Consider the following 21,673-nt stretch of genomic DNA (forward strand, 5'->3'; position numbering starts at 1 on the left):
ACATTCAAATCCCTTCTGAAACATCTCTTTTTGCCACGAGGACTGCTAAAAACAAAGATTGCTGAAGTGCTGTGACAGCTGCTCTGCCTCTCCCTGTATTTCAACTGCTGGTTACAAAAAGCCTGAAGAAATTCTTGTTTCATTATTCTTTCTTCTGGTTTTACATCTGGCCCAACAGGCCTCTCTTTCATGACCTATGTTCCTCAGCAAAATAATTAAACAAAGAAATGGTATTAATAAAGGTAGTCTGTGTGTGAGCTGTGGAGTCCTGGCATATAAGACTATGTCTTATATGATTTGAATCTTTTCTAAGGACAGAAAAAAATCAGTTTCAATTAAAGAGCTCTTTTATCTGAATCCTGGATGCCTCCAAAAAGAGGAAAAAACTTAAAAAGGCAATGACACAAAAATAAAATTGATATTCTTTAGGGAGGTTGTATGAGTCTCACTTGCAGCACAGTCCTTTCTTCAGGTTGCACATACGACTGTTTAGGAAAATTATCTTCACCTACAGCAGAAAAGCACATGCACTGCTCTTGAGATTTCTCACAAGAGAGCCTTTTCAAACTTGATCTAAGGTCAACCAGAATTTTTAATCAACTTTAATAAGCACGGGACAATTTTAATGGAATTACAGAGGAAGTGAACTTCAGTTTTAAATAGTGTTTTCTCCTCACTCGGGAGAGCTGAGAGGTGACAAAACCTTGGCATCGGGTTGAATCTGCCCCGAAGAGGGATGCAGGCTCACATTTGTTACCTTTTGTGTGGTGAAGCTCCAGTTTACAAGCCAGCCTTCGAAGGCAGGGACCTCTCGAAGCCCTCGCAAGGGGCTGAGCTCTTTAATGACCTCCCCGAGTCCCCCAAATTTCCCGAGGCCACCGCACCGCTCCCTCTGTGCCAAGGTTACGGGTTCCCAGAGCACAGGGAAGGCCAACAAAGTGCAGGAGAAAAAGGAAAGCTGCTCTCCTGTCAGAGCTTCGGCTTATCTCAGCAGCTCCCTATTTTTAACTCAATTGCAAACGATATCTGTGATCAAAGGGCCAGAACCCCTGGAGGAGCTTAGAACAGCGTGGTGGCCGCAATTCTTCCTGATGATTTGTAAGCAGGAAAGGACTTTTGACATGAAAGACAGTTTAAACAGCACAAGAATAGCAATAAACCAACTGTAAAATGCTTAACATTGCCCTTGAACTAATGCAAATTGCTCCAAACAATTTTCTTTTTCTTTTTCTTTCTTCTTTCTTTTCTTTTTTTCTTTTTCCTTTTTGCAGCCTCTGGGTGCCCCGCTGGGACATTTAAACAGTCACATGCTCCCCGTACAAAAGCCTATATAAGTGGGGAAATACAGTGTACTAATGTGTTTAGAATAAGGGAACCAAACAACAGCCACAATTCAGATCTGCTGCCTTCCTCTCTTTTGTTTGAGAAAGTGTTCATTAATGACAAGCTTGTTTTGGATACTGACTGAGCGTCCAGACAGAAATGTTGAAGGGTAATTTATTGGCTTAAAATACTCAATTAAGCTATTGAAGAGATAGTTAAAATAAGTGAGTAAAAGCCTGAATGGTCTGAAAGTAAATTAGTTGGGTCACTGAATATTTTAGATGTTTAGAAAATGGCAGTATTTACTGGCTGAGCTTCAGCAATATTAAAGAAGTGTTTACAGAAATGATGTTTCAAGGCCATGCTCTCTCCTACAGAAATTATACTACAAGAGACTTACAGAGCCCTTTAATGTAATCTTTTAAAGCATTCTTTTCAAAGCTTTCAAATTTCAAGCAATGACATCTATCTTTATCTCCAGCAATTAGTTACAATCATTTAATAAGTTCCAATATGGACTAAAATAATCTTGTAGTAATTAGAGATAGAAAAGATCAATGAGATCATCAGTTCCATTTCCAGCATTTTTGAGTACTGGGATATCTCTGTAAGGCAGATTACACCAGGTTTTAGAAGAAAACACCACTTATTAGAAATTAAGTTTTTGGTGTGTATGTATGTGTGCTTAATAAATTAAAATTCTCCACTACATCTATTCACTTATTTCTACTTCTTCCTAACAATGCTTGTTCCCTTAAAACAACATTTTCTATTTCCCGCCTCAAAAACATTTCATTCCTCCCCACTGCTTTGCAGGTTGTTGTAAAAAAAAAACTTATCAAGAAATTAAGTGTACTGATCAAACATTGTATATTTCAAAGAGCTCTAAGGCACACATTTAACTCCACTGGAAGAAAGTGGAATATAACTAGAAGTTTAAAAGTTACATCTTAATCAACAGCCCTGACTGGGGGGGAAAGATGGAGGGCAAAGGCTGTGCTGCCACATGAAAAAGAGACATACCAAATAAAATAATTAAAAACAGACAAACAAATATTTTATGTAGTTTTATCTGCACTTAAAAGGTCTTCAAATTGAAAAATTTAAATTCAGGAAAGTTTGCCAATCCACCACTGAATTCATAACTTTATACTGTATTTTATATCACAGGACAACTGGGCTCATAAAAATCCACAGTAGAAGCAATTTTACAACCTCTGTATGTCAGTCTTCAATTTCCCTCATTTACATTATTCATTAAATTAACTTCAGCGTGGTAACAAACACCACCATTCAAACTATTGGTTTAAACTATATGTGAGGAGCAGGAGAAGAGTTCTGTGCATCCATGGCCAGAAATATGTACAAGCCTAGGAAGTGCTCTCAGGAATCCATATCTCACAACATCCAGCCATATTTCTTCATCCTCTGATTTCTCTGAGGATGACAGGGTATCACTCCTGTTAAATCTGAACAGCATGGGAACCTCTTCAGCTCTTATTTCTGGTGATGCTGTAGCCATTCACTGACCATACCAAGCACTCAGATCTCAGAATTGTTTAAACTAACATTGTTTGAGGTCCTGTGTGCAGCCACAAAGCAAAGCATCTAAAATGTTTTCAGCTTCCAAAAATAATGTCAATGAAATATAGTTGGTGAATATTTTCTGTTGAGGCTCACATTACTGTTTCTTTAATTCAAGCAACCTCATACTCAGTAAAAATCTGTTATTGTTCTATTTTATGTAAATTTTCAATTATTTAAGAAAAGCTGCAAGCGTTTTACTGACTTTTGTTTTCTTATTTTGCTTCCCTTCACTTCTACTTCATGGATACATGATGAAATAACTATTAAATCTGCAAAGTTTTACAGCACCTCAACCAACAACCAGGCAAAAAGAACTGCCTGGCTTTGTCTCTGTTTTCCTTAAGACTAATTTCTGCAAGTGTTAGAGGTTAATAACACTTATTTCATCCATTGCTTGAATCTAATAAAAGCAGTGGGGCATAACATTCTGTAAAACCAGGCAATAGAGGAAATAACACTAATGTTAACCTCTAACATAAATGTAGTGGTAATTGCCCTGCTCTACTTTTAAAATGAATGCCTTTTGTAGTCTCCCAAGTGGCACTGAAAAAAAAATTCCTATGTTCTAGGCAGCCACCGGTTTCCCAGATGGAGAGCACTCTGTGTTGTCCATCCCTTGTTGTGCCATACTCCACAAAGATGTCACACAAAGGACTATAACGCATTGTTACAGACACAGGAAGAGCAATCCCTGGTAGCTGCACTAAATGTACATCTTTAAAAGGCAGAGACAACTTTCTGCCAGAAAAAAAGCATTTTGCCTACTCTTCTTCTGCCCAAAATTTAAGCAGAATACGTCAGAAGGCAAATGAGGTATTTTTTGTTAATTTTTAATGGCATAACCTTTCTGTTTTATCCCAATACTATTTTGGTTTTAAATAAACTGTTTTTAAAATTGTCTTTTATAGTTTTCAGGATAAACCTGCGTGTGTATAAATACTGTCATTATCTCATGTTTATTTATAAATACTGTCACCTCAAAGTCTCCACTGACCTGAAGGGGACAATTCCAGTCTGTGTGTGCTGATACTTCATGTCAAAACTAGAATTTCACAAATATTCACAGAATTATTCTCAGCAGTAGTTTTAATTTCCAGTTGTCTTCAAGCAGGATAGGAAAGAATGTGACACTCACAGGTCAGGGCCATTACTTATTAGCTTCTCACCAACAAATGTCCTTAGCTAATCTTGAGAATTATATTCCATTCTGTTGTACAAACACAACCTTTTAGAGCCACTTGATATCCCCTCCTGGCTTCCAGCTTCCTCTCCATAAGAGCACTTCCATATCCCAATCCAATAGGAATATCTAGGAGGCAAAAAGTCTCATGCAACACCACTCAGGAACTGGGTAGAGCCCAAAATAGGTCACTGCAACATTTTGTACACTTCTTTGGTTTATTGTCCTTTTCACCACTGGAGTGCCCTGAACACTCAGGAGATAATACTTGGTTGCAATGATGCTATTGAAACGTTCTGAGCCTCACCTAGGCTCTCACCTCTCTTATCCCTCCCTTGGGCTCTGAATGATTAAATAATGCTCCAATTCAGTTAAATGCAAAAGTATCACATATTGAAATTCTCCAGAACAGTTACTGTACTTCACTTTCTTCCAAATCCTTCTTGCTACCTGTCAGGACCATCAGACAGACAAGAATTCTGGATTTCCAAATATTTACTTGGTGGATACAACCTAATGACCGATGATCAGGGATATTCTTACCAGGACCTGGTATCTTGTCACTATGGATATGAATTATTAGAAAGAGAAAAAGTGGAGTGCAGAAGGGTGGTGATTCTAATCACGTTGGAAAGGAGTTCTGGAGATGATCTTTTGAGGATTTAAAGAAAATTAAAGAAAAAACATACAATAATGAGAGAAAACAAAAATAGCAGGTAACTTCTGCAGAAGGGCTAAAATTTGAAATGAAAAATGAGAATTAAAGAGATTCTGAGTTGCATACCCAACTTCTCTGGGTGACTTTGGAGAGACAGCATAAAGTCAAAATGGACAAACGTGTCTATCCATCCACTCTTCCATGGGCTACCTGATATGGAAGGAGACTCAGACTGTTTGCTGTGCTGCCACACTAATACTCTTCAGACGCATTACATTCATTAAATTCCTTTCTAATAAGGCAAGACAGCAGAGTTCTTTTCTCTTGACATTTATGAAGCCTGCAAAGTGGAAACAATCAGTACTTTGTCAACACCTGACATTTAGCCTGACCTTTTTTTCATAATTGTATTAGAAGGCTAAACTAGACCCCAGAACATTTGGAAACCAGCTGGATTTATAAACAGCAAAATATACTTCAGTCTACTATGCTCAACTGAGCCACTTCAGAGTGGATTCCTCAAAATTCAGCTGTGATTTTCACAAAAGAGCACCATTGTAAGGTAGTTTTTTAAGGAAATGAACCCCAAGGTCTGGGCATAAAATAGAGGTACAAATGTAACCTTTCCATCACCATCCACACAGACTAACTTTTCTATCTGAAACACAATTTTCTGAAATTTTCTGTAGAAAATCCTCAAGACCTTTTCAGGATGGCATATCTCTCTCACATAAAACAGATATACTGCACTAGAGCGAAAAAGAATCCTTTGGAATGACTGATTCTATCATATTCATCTACGTATTTTAGTTATTTCATGACTTCATCGTATCTGGAGGTCTTCTGCAAGACAGATTCAAGTGGAAATGTGATATCCAATAGCTACATTATATACTGGGAGTGATTAAATCTGTCTGCAGAGGAACAGCTACTCTCATCTTCATTGTTCTCATGATCCAGGGCATGTTTGGGCACAAGGCAAATCAACAATCCCTCTCTACCCCACAGACTTTTCACTGTCTTCCAAAAGAAAAACTGTAGCCTGATTAACTCAGTCCTTGACATCATTCCCATTTACTTTATGGAACCATGGCTTTCCAGAGCTTTCTTGTTAATCTGGGAGGTTCTCCATTACCCCTTGGGGAAGGGGAGGGGAGGGGAGGGGAGGGGATGGGAGGGGGGGGGAGGGGAGGGGAGGGGAGGGGAGGGGGAGGGGGGGGAGGGGAGGGAGGGGTGGGGGGGGGGGGGGAGGGGGGGGGAGGGAGGGGAAGGGAAGGGAGGGGAAGGGAAGGGAAGGGAAGGGAAGGGAAGGGAAGGGAAGGGAAGGGAAAAGGAAGGGAAGGGAAGGGAAGGGAAGGGAAGGGAAGGGAAGGGAAGGGAAGGGAAGGGAAGGGAAGGGAAGGGAAGGGAAGGGAAGGGAAGGGAAGGGAAGGGAAGGGAAGGGAAGGGGAAGGGAAGGGAAGGGAAGGGAAGGGAAGGGAAGGGGAAGGGAAGGGAAGGGAAGGGAAGGGAAGGGAAGGGAAGGGAAGGGAAGGGAAGGGAAGGGAAGGGAAGGGAAGGGAAGGGAAGGGAAGGGAAGGGAAGGGAAGGGAAGGGAAGGGAAGGGAAGGGAAGGGAAGGGAAGGGAAGGGAAGGGAAGGGAAGGGAAGGGAAGGGAAGGGAAGGGAAGGAAGGGAAGGGAAGGAAGGAAGGGAAGGGAAGGGAAGGGAAGGGAAGGGAAGGGAAGGGAAGGGAAGGGAAGGGAGGGGAAGGGAGGGGAAGGGAGGGGAAGGGAAGGGAGGGGAAGGAACGGTGGGGGAAGGGAAGGGGCGGGAAGGTGGGGGAAGGTGCGGGAAGGTGCGGGAAGGTGCGGGAAGGGAAGGGAAGGGAAGGGAAGGGAAGGGAAGGGAAGGGAAGGGAAGGGAAGGGAAGGGAAGGGAAGGGAAGGGAAGGGAAGGGAAGGGAAGGGAAGGGAAGGGAAGGGAAGGGAAGGGAAGGGAAGGGAAGGGAAGGGAAGGGAAGGGAAGGGAAGGGAATTGTGGGGTTCTCCACAAAGTGTAGGAAGAGCTATGCCCCAGAGAAGCATTGGAACAAAGTAATCATTCTGGTGCAAGAAAAACAGTTTTATTGTAGTGGAGCAGCTATGAAAGAAGGTATTCTGCTGTACCTGCTGTGAAAAAGGCCCCTGCTTTAATTATGTCTGAAGCTTGGTGGCAAATATCCAACCCCCAAGTGAAGGGGAAAAAAGGAAGCAGTATTTTTTTCCCATTCATTTAGTTGGCTGATTATTCTGAGTCTTTGACTCTTTGACCTTTTGTTCTTTATGAATGTGCCCTGCATATACCTATAGGGTCAGCTTAGACTGATGGAGAGCAGCTAAATCTAGCTTTGTACAGTGCTTTAAACACTCTCCACAATGCCCAGCAACTGCCTCCTGCCCTCACTTTACTCCAGGGCTGAGAAACCTCACTCCTAGGAACTGGTAAGAGCTGGGAACTGGTGGGCATGTTACAAAAGCAAAGGTTTTTCTTCATCACAAAACACAGTTGCCAGCATTACCAGCTGCTTACAGGACATCAGTGGTGGCTCGTGACTGATCCAGAGATAAACATTGGCAATAAAATAACTTCAACAATAAAAACTCAGAGGACTCACACAGGTAACAGTGTGGCATTGCTGGCTGTGCACAAACAGCACTGACTTCTGCCTCTAAGGAAGCCCACTGCCCAAAAGGATCCTACAGCTGGCTTTTGGGGCAGAGATCTCATAAATTACTTCAGGAAGCATGACAGAGAGAGTAAAGTAAAAGGAAATTTCAGAGCAAGATGCTTCAGAATATATTATTTTGAAACCCTAATTGCACTGAAAGATTTTGGTCCTAAAGATCAACTGCACGTTATGTTTGATAGACTGTGAAAAAACTCCTAATTGAAGCTGGAAGGAGAAACTGGCAAAAAGATGGAAAGATATGAATGCAGGAAAGTATGGGCCATTTTTGTTAGTGATGTTAGCCTCTTTCTTTCTGTTGGATAGCCAGGAAGCCCGGAAAATGAAGGTTCTAAACCAGCATCTGACTTGGATTATTGAAATTAGGCCATGCAAAGAACCTGTGAGCTCTTCCCTTGAAGCTGTAGCATGCGTGATCTTTTTGGTAGGAGTTCCAGTCATTATTATCTGTGTCCATGAAAGAAAATTGCACGACTCGGAATGTCTAAACAGCAGAAGTGCCAAGCATAAGCCTTTCAGAAGGCTTGTTTTCCAGACTTCTCTGTGAACCACTGCATTTTCTGTGATCCCCAATCTAAAACCAGAAAGATTTGTGTGTTTCTACTATGACTGGAAAACAACTTATGAACACTCTGATTATTTCTCTTTCTATTTCTGCTCTTTTCATTTGTGTTTTCTCTTTTGCCTGCTACAATCTCCAGGTATTTCACCCTCCTTTAAGTCCATAATACTCAGTGTATTCAGAGAACCTGGACACTTCCACTCACCAGTGCATTCCAAACCAAGCTGAGCAGCTGCAGCAACCCCAGTGTTGTTGATTCGGTGTGATTTAGCTTTACAGTGTAATTAAGCACCTAACCCTTACTCTGATAAGAACCCCACAAACAAATAAATACTTTAGTACCCTAGGTTATGTGCCAATATGCTCCCAAATGCAACTGTTTGGTGGGAGGGACTCATTACTTTACAAGTTTGTGACCCACAGATACAGTAATTGACACCAAAACGGGAGCCACATGACGCAGTTTCTCAGTCTCTCGGATAAAAGAGTTAGACTGTTCAAAGATTCCCAGGGAAGCCAAGATCAAAGCCCACAAACTATCCCATGGCTGGTTAGTGACATGACCAGCCACTGTTGGGTAGCAGGAAAAAGAAGGGAATGCTCAGTTTGATTCATAAGCGTAATGAACAACAGCTTTATAATTCACCATGAAGGGCAGATCCCTGAGAGGCACCAAAACTTTCTCTCCACTGTAAATGCAGGACTATGAACTGGTTAAACCAAAAAACAAAGCTGGAAAAGCCCTGAAAAATGGTACTTAGTATAGAGATCATGATTTAGATTTAAACAAATGGAAAGGATAAATGTGATCCTGGATAGTGCTGTATGGAAAAACACTGAAATCAAGTAACAGGCAAGAAAAGTGACCCAGTCTCTGCTGTGCACCCTGTCCAGAGAAGGCCACAGCTATGAAAAGTCTAGTCAGGAAGGAGATCTGGATCATTCTCTACTTCAGCTTTAAATAAGGATGACATTTGGTACTCAGCAATTCAGGAAAATAATCTTCATTTAAAACAGTTTATTATTTAAAAATGGGTTATTTGAAATTAAATTGTTGGTATTCGGTCTGTGGAAAAACGTCTCAGTGCTGGGTTTTCATCTCTCCTGTAAATCTGTCTTTCTATCCTGCAGTAAAACCATGTGATTAAAGATGTCACTCATTCAGGAAGGTGGTACAGATTTATTACCAGATTCCCTCCTCAGAGGCCACTGCATATTGCCTCCTCTTCAAACTGCTGTGGGGTTTTCCAGTGCCTGGTCTATGGGTGGATGTTCCCAGGGAATTACTGCATTTATTTAAAGAAACTGCAATATACATATACATATATATGTATATAAAAAAAATCTGTTTCAGCAAGGAATGACGGCCAAAAAAGAAAAAAAAAAGCCACAAGTTTCTGCATCTGTTTTTGTTACACGTGGTAACCAGGGAGATGAAAATATCCGCAGTCCTTGGTTATGCTACTCATAACAAAGTGCTTCTGCTTTATACACTGAATGGTTTCATTTGATTTTTTTAAGAGACTGAAAATAAACACAATCTCTATGCATAGTTTCCTCTGTTTTCAGAAACTATGACCTTTGACTCCTGTAAATCTATTTAAAGCTAATGTCTAAAGATCTGTTGTTCCAAGGATGTACAAAATATACCTAAGATTTATGTAACAATAAATCTTTCCCGGCCTTTCCTTTGTCAATTTTATTTCATTCACCAAAGCCAGTAACCAAAATGAGCTGCACATCCTCTGGAAGCTATCTAATGGGTTATTTATTTTTATTACAAACAATCATTTGTTTGCATCTCATATTAATGTTGAAGGCAGGTGAAGACAAAAGGATTTACTGTCACCCACAGACAGGCAGTAGCACTACAAACAAGAGTTACTATTATTATAAAAAACTCATTAATGCCATGACAGGCACTCATCTCCAAAAACAACCCCACTAAAATAAGCCAGATACAAAGTGTGGCACATTGTACACATGTACTGCACAAAGCACTCTTGAAAACAATATTTTCTGCCTTTTGAAAGTAAGGGAAAATGTTAAAATAATACCATTTTGAGATTACTCTTGAAAATTTCTGGGTCCTCTTATTTCATTCACGCTTAAACCACTATCCCCACTTCCACCAGCCCCAGATTAACACTGACTTAACCTTTTTAAAAATAGACACAATTTCTCCTCAACAAGTACTGTCACCACTCCAATGGTCTGAATAAGTTTAAAATTGGTGAAAAAAAGCTTGTTTAGAGTGACACACTTGCTTTTGCAGACATACTGCTTCAAACCATCTCCTTTCCCAGAGGAAAAAACTAAGCTAAAGTGATTGGAAAGAAAAACTATAAAGCAAAAAGTAAATGAATCAAACTACTCGGGAAGATGTTGAGAAAAGACCACAAAACCATATCTAAAGACAGTAACTTCATTAAACAGTCAGTTGGGTCAAAATTAAGATAACAAATGAAGAGAAACATTGCAATACACAACTCCTGGGAAAATATTAGCCTGTGATCCAGAAAAATCCATGCTGGATGAAGTTTATGGTCAAGGAAGGCACTAATTGGTATCAATCAGCTAGAAACACTTTAAAAACAACTGGCCAAGGTAAGAAGCACAGATTCCTAGAAGAGCTGCTGAATATATATCCAGCCTGATGAGGTGTATTTCTAATAAATCTTTTCATAATGAGGAAATTCAAGAAGATTGGAAGAATGCTAATAATTTGCCAATGCCCACAAAGGGAAAGATGGATGACGCAGGTAATTGCAGGCTGGTTAGTGACATCTATTTTTGGTAAAACCCTGGAACACCAAAAGGGGATTGAACTGATAAACAACTCAGAGACAGGAAGATACTGCCAGTCAGCATGTTTTTGTGGAGAGCAGATCTTGTCAGATATCCCATTCAACCTTTTGAGATCATACATTTCACTAATGGAAGCAACTGCACAGATGCAACAATCTGAGACCTCTATAAGACATGCACTTCTGATTTGTTTACCACTATCCAGTATCAGTGAGATATATCTCAATGGAGTGAGATCGACCTTAAAATGAGGAATAATCACTGAATGGAAATTCAGTAGCAGGGGCCCTGACAAATTAACTCCAATGCAATTCAGCATTTTCCTGGGTCGTCTGTGATTATTAATTTCCACTGACTGCACTCTGGGGCTTGCACAGACACACATATAGATATCACTGTAAACCAATAGTTAGAGGTTGGGCCTTAAAAAGCAGCAATAGGAAGGGATTTGTGTGTCAGAGTGTGTAGGTAAATTAACTGGAGTTTCATCTCCATCTTTCATTTCTCTTAAGAAACCTAAAATACATAAAGACAGGAGACTTGAGCAGAAATGTGTTTTAACCTTTAGACTGAAGCTGATTAAATCTCTAAGGAACATTTTTTCATAGATCTGATGTTCACTTTCTAAGAAGACTGGAAAACTGAAATACCTAAGGCAAAAGAAGCTATACAAATGAGAGCTTGCAAAAATCTTTATTATGAGATGAGATACAATTGAAGATCTCTTTTCATTCCTTTTAAGTGAGAACACTGGAGAAGGACCATGGTGTGCAAATACCTTCATGAAGAGAAAATACAGACACTAAACAATACTTAAATTTAGCAAAGAACTGGATTTCAAGATCCAACAGCTAAGTAATGTTTATATTCGACTTTCCCTTACTTCACACTGGGCAGGCACCAAATACCTAAAACCCAAATATATATTAATTTTTTTTTACAAAATCTTTCTTTAAAAAAAAAAAGAGCCTTGTAAATAGGAGTTCATTATCTCTGATTCAGGTCTGGCCTCTTTTCTTCCAAGAGATCCCTTTTTAAGGCAGTTTCTGTGTTCTCTTCTGTAAAGGGAATTTCTTACTTAGGCAAATGACTGTGCTAGTTCCCACCACAGACCATAGCACTTCCCAGAGGACCTGCAGGACACACTGGAATAGGTTAGTAACACAGGAATAACCAAACACCACCCTAACAAGAGGGCTAGATGCACGTGTGTCTTCAGTGACTAAATAAGGATAAAAGAGCTTTGAATTTAAAAATTCTTAAGAACATTTCAGTACCACCTCACAATTAATTTATGAGGATATTTCCAGCCTTTTCTTCTTACCACCATGAAGATATTTTTCCTATCATTGTCAGGTGACAGATGTTATTTTTAATTTTCAGGGAGACACCATTCCCACCTTATGGGCCTATCTTTTTCAGGTGAGATGGACAAAATGGAATAAAAGAAAGAAAAGGTTATTTTAAAGTGCAAATGAAACAGAAACCTCGAAAAGCTCAAGTATAAACATATAAAGCAAGAGTCTTACAAACTAACTCAGGCAGCCTGCTCTCTTCAGCAGAGACAGCATTTAAAAAAAAATGCTGATAATATGAGAAGCAGATGGATTTGGGAATACTGGTGGAGCAGATGGGGAGGACTGGGAACAGGAAGTCTGCTGTGGAAGGACAGCTAAGAGGGCAAGCTGTTCTTACACTCAAGGCTGTGGGAGTGGTGGCAATCTGCTCACCAGCACCAGGTGAGGAGCCTGTAGGGACACATGAAAGAGTAAGAGGACATGATTGAACTGGTCAGGCAGAAAAGAGTTCAGCAGATGCATTTCATGTTGACTAGGAAGGGTTCTGCTTATTTTGGAATGCTAAAGTAGTGGATGTCCCAACACTCAGGGTCACATAAAAGTAGACCCCACAGTTCCGTGTGGATTTTAAAAAAAAATCAGCTGGCTCACACCAGCAATATTGCTCATTGTTAGGTTTGGGAGCAGATGTTTAATTGATGAAAATCAGAGGAGCTATATGAATTTCAGTGGAGATATGGCAGCTTATGATTACTGGCAGCTTTAGGCCTGTTTGTCATTAACTAACAACTTATCGACAACAAATACTTCGTATATTTACAGCACTAAATATTTTTAGACTGAAAAAGTTATTTCCCTGTCAAAATGAGCTAAGTTAGCTGATGTTTACTGCCTTTCTCAGTTCTGTTGCTGCCACTGACACTGATTTTCACTGGCTTTAGCTTGGTAAATATTTGGTATTTTATCAAGTATTATGTCATTCTCAGTATATGGTTCACAATCTTGCTGCTTAAGTTTCTATGGCATGCATTAGTCAATTGGAGATTGACATATGAGTTTGATTTAGGTTAAAAAATATGAACCAGAGCAGAGGATGAAAATTCAATTTATAACCACCAAAATTACAGGGAAACTACAACTGAGAACAATGTTGGCATTCCTCAAAATAGCAGATATATATGTGATTGTGGTTAGGAATGGGAGGGCAAAGGGGAGGATTTTCCAAAGGAATGGAATAGAAATTTTACAGTGGTTTGTCTGGCCCTTCTATTCATAGAGTTTGTTAACTCCCTAAATCAAGTCAGTACAGAAGATCATTTGCATTTTAAATAATGGGTTTTGCCTAAGACTCTTAACTCATTTTATTAAACAAATGAGTAAATAATTAGGTACAAAAGACAACTAATGGATAAAAATTCATATTAGCAAAACATCTCCAAATTGTAAGGCTACACCATGTGATCCTCTGGGAGGCATTGCAAAAGTATTTCAAAATCTGGCCATTTTCTCATTTCCTTAATCTTTGATTCTTTCTTCTAGTCTCTGCACTAACAGGGTGAATTTCACTTTATTTAAAGTTTTTTTCTGAAGAGAAGCCTTCCCTAAACACTACTAACTGAAATTTCTCCCAAACTGGCCTTGCTCAAGTCTTCATTCACGCACACAAAAGCACAGACAATACAAGAGAATATATTATCACCTGTGTTCAGCAGTAACTTCTAAAAACAAGAGACCGGGGCAAGGAGACAGCTGCCTAATAAATGGGCTTCATTTTGTTTCGCTCTTTACCTATGGCACAGGCAGCCTTGTTCTTTCCTCATATTTCCTCTACTTTCCCTCACTGTCAATATCTCATTCTATATCTGTGCATCGTACAAACATTCCATTCAGAAAATAAGCGAAAAAAACCCTAGAGATTGGGATTTGCCTTCCTTATCCTCACCCTTGACTGTTTAACAGAGACCATGAAAATTTTTTTTCCCTTTTCCTGGTATTTTTTATTCCATCTCCTTTTCTAAATTTCTTATCCAGTTGGGTTTTTTCCCCTCACTGTTCAGCTACAACCCCACTGCTAAACCCACAACGACTTCTTCAACCTGGCAAGAACCCATAGTTCATTTATTGATAATTTCTCCTGTTAGATGACCTGGTGAGACTTCCTGACATTGAATTTCACTCCAGAATCCTCCATTGAGCTCTCTGGAGGCCATACACTGTTCCACAGGCCTTAAATCAGGGAGACATCAATACACCACCATTTCCTGAGGCTCCTGGAGTGGCAGAGAATTGATTAGATGTGCCCAGGTTACCCTCTCAGGCAATGTGTTCTAGAGAGGCCATTCTTTCTCCATTTGTACTGATGAAAGTCTTTCCCGAAGCGCTTCAGCTTGTGAGAAAGAAATGCTGAACTTAGAGGGACCAGACAGGCAGTGAGAATTGGAGACAAGCTGTATTTTTCTCTACAGGAACTCCTCTCTGCTTCTCATCTCTCTGCTAAATCACCAGACTTTGTTTCTGCTCCGCTTTTGAACAAACTGAGCAACAGGAGATAAGTAACTTAAAATTTTTAAATCTCATACTCTCATCATTTTTATTTAGGTCTAAAATTAAAGTGAATGAATGCATTCGCTCCCAAAACCTTATTATGGGTAACTATCCAAATATATGTGGTTACACAGTCAAACAGAAAGGCCAAGGAGGTTTTTTTAAAAAAAATACAGTTTATTTTGAAAGAGAAACAAGCTGTTACATGGATGAGGATCATTGCTCATTTTGAAAATGTGCAATAAACAAAGGGTACTGGCAGGCAACAGTAGTACATTTCTGCTCAGGAAATGTCTTAAAATATTAATAACTGTGTACACTGAGATGGAAAAACAGCAACACGTCTGCTCAAGCCATTATAAAGTCATAGAAATGCATTTGTATCAGACATTTAAAGCTTCCTGCTTGTCTTCTTCCTGTTCCACATTGATTCCATAATGCATTGGCATTGCTGAGTAAGCTCTTGGGAAGTACAACCATATATAGTTTCAGAAGCTAAGGAGATCAAATAGAGTCTGATCTAGATTGTAATAATGGCAATAAACAAAATAAAGAGAAATACCTCCTGAAAGAATTGTTTTTCTATGGAAATCCTAGCCATACTCTTTTTTTGATTCTAGGGAAGAATGTCAATATTGAAGTAGCTTAGCTTAGTGGAAACATTTAATTCTCAAGAGTGTAGCTTTATAAGAGGTCTACAATGTCCTGGCTAATAAATGTCTCAGGTCAGATTAAATAAATCAGAGTGACAGCATTGTAATGGTTTAATTTTATAATCTGCATATAAACTTAGAGCACTGTAGTAGACTTATTCTGATTTATTTATGCCTGTACCAAGATCCATACATTTAGCATCTCACAATTTAATCAAGCTAGGAAAACACAATTCTGCATGCTACATTAGTATTCATTATACAGCTTAGGAGTAGGTTCAGCCAGAGTTTCTAAATACTTCCCTTTCCAGGGTACTTGAACAGATACAAAGCATTCTCTAGGCCTCCACTCTTAACTCACAAGGAAAAAAAAAGAAACCAAAAAATAATTGGATATAATGGAACAGGATACAAATGTGAAGAGAAATTCTTAATATTCTTAGTGTCTGGGAGGTAGGATAGCGCTCCAAATATGAAAGATGTGACAGGGTTATAAAATTAAGAAGTAGAGCCACAAGGCAGTTTAAGAAAAGAAGAGTTTGGGTCATGTGTAGGCCCAACAGAAAAGGATTCATGCTAATTGCTATGTAGTCTCTTCAGCTTCCATTTCCAAGTTCTAGATGTCCCATCAGACAAGACCTGTCCTGGAATATAACCATATCCCACCATACCCCTCCATTTCTCACCTTTTACAAACAAGTAACAGCCACAATAAGAAATTCCCACAAATTCCTTTCCTGTGAAACCCACAAAGGCTCTAGATTGTGCTGGGAAACCATAGCCACTGATACCAAGAGCCTTCTTCAAATAAACTACATCAGATCTGCTTCAAGCATATTCAGAGTTGGCAACACACCTCCTCCCAGCCTCTCTTCCAACCCCATGAACTTCCAACCGAAGGAATTACTTCTGACTTTATGCTTACTTGCAATTTTGGCATCTTGGTAGATGGATCACAGAAATTTTTCTGTTCTCATTGTTTGTTGACTCATATTGCCTACATTTTTGCTGCAACAATTATATTTCCAGAATAGCCATAACCTAAGAATCTCTGCAGAAGTCGCCTTTTCCTATGTCTTCCCAGAGGCTTGGTCTAGAACTGCCAGTAACTCACTCCCTCCTCTTTCCCCCACATTGTTTGATATCCTATAATATTTCTTGTTAGTAAAAGAGTTCTTCCTCAGAAGCATCCCTGGGAAGCAGTATTCCTGCATAATAGAAAAGCTAAATACATAGTCTGAAAATAATCTATTAGCTTTTTGTACTATCACCTGCCCATTTTTTGAAGATTTTCTGAGAAAAATGAGGGTACGGTTTTGCATGTCCTAAATACCAAGATAAACTGAAAGATAATGTCAGGGCCATTAAGATAAAGTCATGTCTAGAATGCCATTATCTTGAAAAGTGCAATTTTAATTTCTTGATCACTTTCCTCACTCTCATGCAATACACAGTGGCCAGTTGTCCAGATCTTGACTAGATACAGCCCATCAGGACATCCTCTGCATGTATTTATTCCTACATTGTGGTCTATCCTATTACAGTAAATTAATTCACCACTATCATCATCCAACACTGGCAGGTTTTGAAACATTTTCTACAGCAGCTCATTGCAAAGAGCATTCAAGCATTAACGTCCTCCTGGAGCTTATACAAGGAAAAAGCCTGTGTGAAATTGTGGTGGATGTATTTGTAATAATTTGTACCTGATGCATCTCCCCATAAGACTGAAAAGCTAACGACGGTTTGAGTACTGCGATAGGGCAGATTATAGCTATTTCAGACACGCTTTCACATATAATGGAGGTCATCAGACGTGTATTTCTGCTTTGCTCTGCCTTTATCTCTTTTAAGATGTATTTTTTTCAGGTAAGTAACTGCCATCGGATGTCACCCAAAGAAATCTCACAAGAACAAAATTTTCAGGACATCATAAGCCATGAACCATGAAAAGACCTAGCAGAAGGGAGAAGAAGGATTAAGGAAGAAGTTGGCATTGTCCAGCTGTGGGACAAACTCTCTGTGTCTTGCACCTCAGCGATTGTGCAGCTAGGTAGTTAATGTTCATTCACATTCACTCTGCTCAAAAAAGTGCGTGCTTTTGGGGATGAGAACATTGACTGCTGGAAAAATGCATGCTTTGGAGGGTGAGGACATCGACTTCCTTTTTATATTTGCTATTCTAATTATACTGTCCTGATTTCAAATTAAAGTCACAATGGCTTTTGCTTTTCCATTATATAATTATAGATTTCTGTAAACATTCTTTCCTTTGTTGGTTTGCTCTGCACGCAGATTTTTTTTTTTTTTTAAACGCACAAAGCAATCAAAATAAATTCTGAAATCAAAACAAAGAGAAAACAAATGGTGTCTCAGATATTCTCCTAAAAATTAGCTCTGTGCATCATCCTCAGGCACTTTTGTCATCTGTTGCTATAATAACAGCTCTGATTGCATGAACAATCACCAAACTGCACTTGGCTGACTACAGGGCACTTCCCAGCAGCTAAATGAGTATCTCTGAAGTGCTGCTCGCTTCCAGCTCAGTACCAGATTCTGTCCTATCACATCAACAGCCACAGAGCCGAGAAGCGGAGCTTTCTTGCACATGGTCTCCATGGTGTTGATGTGTTTCTTCCCCAAACAGACAGATGCAGATTAAGCAATGCATGTCAATCTCATTAGGAGACTGTGAAATGTGCAGAAAGTTTGTTACACACTCATGCAATCATACACATTGTGAACATCCTGTTTATTTGGCCTCTTCTCTGATGATTGGCTGTGGTGTTTCAGCACATTACTGACAGCTGGGAATTGCTCCAATGGAACATGCTTTTCCTATGACAAAGATCCAGAGAGCAGCAGTAACATGTGTCTGCCCATTATTTCAGCCGTACAGAAAGAAAAAAAAAAAAATAAAAAATCCCCAGCACGGTCCCTCCAAATGAATAGCACATTGGTTTTCTGAGGCGGGCCGCAGCACCGCTAGACGGGCCCTCGATGACCTTTAGAGGCCATCTGAGATAATAAATCCTCGGACCCCCAGTTCCGGAATGCTTTGGGCAAGGTCAGGATGGCAAATTTCCCACTTCCACAATATCAGATGTTACGGTAATTCCTTTCAGCTAATGTGTAAGAGCAAAGGAATGTCTTCAAACCTCATCTAGGCCCTGTGGAATCTGTTGAAAATGCATGACAGCTGCGGGCTTTGGCTGGGGTCTGCCTGTGAATATATGAGATTTGGAAGCCTTTCAGACAGGGAAAGGAGGGAATGAGTGTACATTCGATGTGTACCGTCGGTCTCTGCCCTCCCTTCCCAGCCCCATTTCACACCACACAGCCGTGTCACAGCTCCACGGTCACGGCTGTCACGCATTCTTTACAACTGAGTGTCGCGGCCAGCGCGCAGAAATACAGATGTGCAGGAGTGTGCACCTCCACACAGGCACGCAAATGAAAAGAGGGATAAAAAGATGGATTTCCATAAGGTCTGAGAACAGGAAATTGACTAGCTCCCACATATTTAAATAAAATTGATAGGGAGCAAAGAAGTGAGAAACTAAGCAACGGATTGCTGCTTGATGTGTCTGGATGCCCAAGGAGGGAAGGAATCCCACATGAATTCTCTTGTTACCCGTCTCCAGAATTCAGGTCATGCAAAAGACTGCAGTCCCCCACCCTATATCCTTATTTTCAAGCAAATGATCGTGGTCTTCTACACATCTGTTTTCTTAAGCAAAATAGTTCAACATCAGCTAGCCTATTTATCCTCTTCTCAGTCTTGTGTCTTCCAAGGACTTTATAGTCTCCTCTGATCTGGTCCTCAGATCCAAGGTCTGCAGCGTGTGTGGGAAACTCCGCTTGCCATGTGCATAAATTAGCAAGACACAAGGCATGGAAGGATCAAAACAACAGTCTTGGAGAGATATCTCCTCTATACATTGCTTTTCCAATCTGGAGTTGACAAGCCAGACTAACACAAGCTTGCAGCTAATCTTGAATCATTTCAACAGTGTGAAAAAGCTCCCAGCACAAGGGGCTTCTTCCAATAACCTCAGTATTGCACACAGTTTTTCATAAACTTTTATTATATCACACACACTGCCACGGAGCCACCTGCATATAGACTGTGTCCCTGAAAATAGCAACAACCTGCTTTATGTGCAATAATAGCCATTACAAACTGTTATTACCACCAGTATAAAATGAAATGAAAGAACAGATTCAGCAATATCTGGATACAGTGCACCTGATGGTGAGAGACTTGGAGCAAGAACTTCTCCCTGATTCCAAAAAAGGTCCTTTGTTTCCAAAAGAAGCAAAGGACGGGTTAGAGAGCTTGAAAACAGGACTAGAAATATGTGTGGGGCTGTCACACACAAGCTGCAGCACAGAGGGAAGAGGAATTGGGAGGTTAGAAGTATATTAGTTAAAAAAATTAAAGACAGCACACTCATGGCTTCTTACAAGCAGTTGAAAAGCACAGCAAGGCTAAACTTATTAGCCAAAGTCTGGCCAAGAGATACAATGGTCTTCGGTAAAATCAAAATATATTGAAAACTTTTTCCATTTTTTGCCAAAGGGAGAAGGGCTGGAAAGGTTATAATTTGTCCCAGATTTTCATAGGACTGGGAGGAAAAACAATTTCATGGCTGGTTTCAAGCAAAGACAGTAGAAAGGACTTATTTAAACAAAAAGATTTCTGAAAAATAGAGTTTTATATACTTCAGAATGCAGATGCTGCATTAGTGAGCTGGAGCTGCTTTGTTCTGCCATATGTCTAACAAGCATCCTCTTACGCACATCTACACAAGATGCATTTTGAATGAAGGAAAGTAGAATTTCCACTCACTGTAAAACATCATTGTATTTGATTCTGCAAAATATTTCAATCCTTCTACTTAGGGGCTCGTAACCAACACTTACAAATTTAATCTGTTCACACTTCATGGATGTCTGGATGCTGTAATTATCCTTATTTTGTACTGCTCACGATGTCAAATATCACCTCAAAGAACTCGAAGAACAGTATAGTGCTATACTGGGCTTGTGCTCAATATGGGTGGAAGGAGACTCTGCTGGATTTTCCATTATTTATTAATCTGCCTTCCTCAAGTGGAGGCATCTGTTCTCTACCCCATGCCACCTTGGCTAATCCCTGAGCCCCATACCAAAGTGTCTTAACTTAAGGACACTTAAAAGTGTCTTTTAGCTTTAATTCAGCATCATTATGTAAAATACCGTGCTGCTAAACACAGACAGGTTATTCTATCCAAGCATGCAAAACAATAATGTGGTACAATGTTGTTTGGCCCACTGGCATTGCTATAAACTGTGTGCTGCTTTACATTAGATAAACCTTCCTTCCAGATTTTGTAATTCCTAGGTGTAGACTGCAGTTTCTATTGTTAGTTTCAATTTCTTGTACAAGGAGATATTTTCACGTACAAATTGCTTACATATTGATTTTTTTTCCAGCAAATGCTTAGTCATAGAGCCACAGACATACAGCATTTTTTAGTTTATTCACAGATATTCTTCTTTGCCCTGTGCACAGAAAATGGACTAGACCATCAAGAGGCAAGGACCCTACCACCCAAACAGATGGGATTCTCTCTGGAAAGAAAGAAGAATGAGTGGCTCTGAACTCATACAAAAGATATAACAATCATAGGTCACTGAATAAAATAACTCCTTTCAGTGATCAAAAGGTCTAACTCTCCTCTGCCAGGGGAACATCAGGGATAGGGATTCACTTTGCAGTTGCTATAATCGACGTGAATTGACCACACTGACCTGGTTCACCAGAGCAGTGATGCTTCAGAGCTGATGTAATCTTAAAACCCAAAGGCTAATTGTTCATTTCTTATGCCTGTGGACACGGAAAGCTTCCAATCATTACCACAGGAGAAAGAAACTCAGAGAGATGTGTGCTGAACTGGTACAGCACCAGTCATTTGAAGTTCCATTCACTTTTCCCAGTTTTCCTGGAAATATGTATGAACAGACCAGTCTTTGCCTAACCAAGGCCAGGTTTTGCCCAACCAAGAGGGAGCCCTTTATACAGAATCCTTATAAAATATTTAAAAAGCTGAAGAAATGAACCATTCCAGTAACACTCCTGTAGTGGCTGGTGACATTAAAGCAGGCTATGGTACCACCCTGTTTTTAAGAAAAAAGGAATGACAGTACACAAAACCAAATACAACTCTCATTTCACTGTGGAAAACTAACTACACCTGATTAATAGACAAATTCTCCACAGGTAATATTAGTCTGTCTACTGCATTTGACATGGTTTGTAATCCTGACTTTTCTTAATTGGGAGTTTTACCCGTGATTTCAGAGGGATTT

This window comes from Pseudopodoces humilis, chromosome 6, assembly GCF_049639895.1.
Source record: "Pseudopodoces humilis isolate 2021_Gansu_Grassland_sample_001 chromosome 6, ASM4963989v1, whole genome shotgun sequence".
In the NCBI taxonomy this organism is placed as follows: Eukaryota; Metazoa; Chordata; class Aves; order Passeriformes; family Paridae; genus Pseudopodoces; species Pseudopodoces humilis.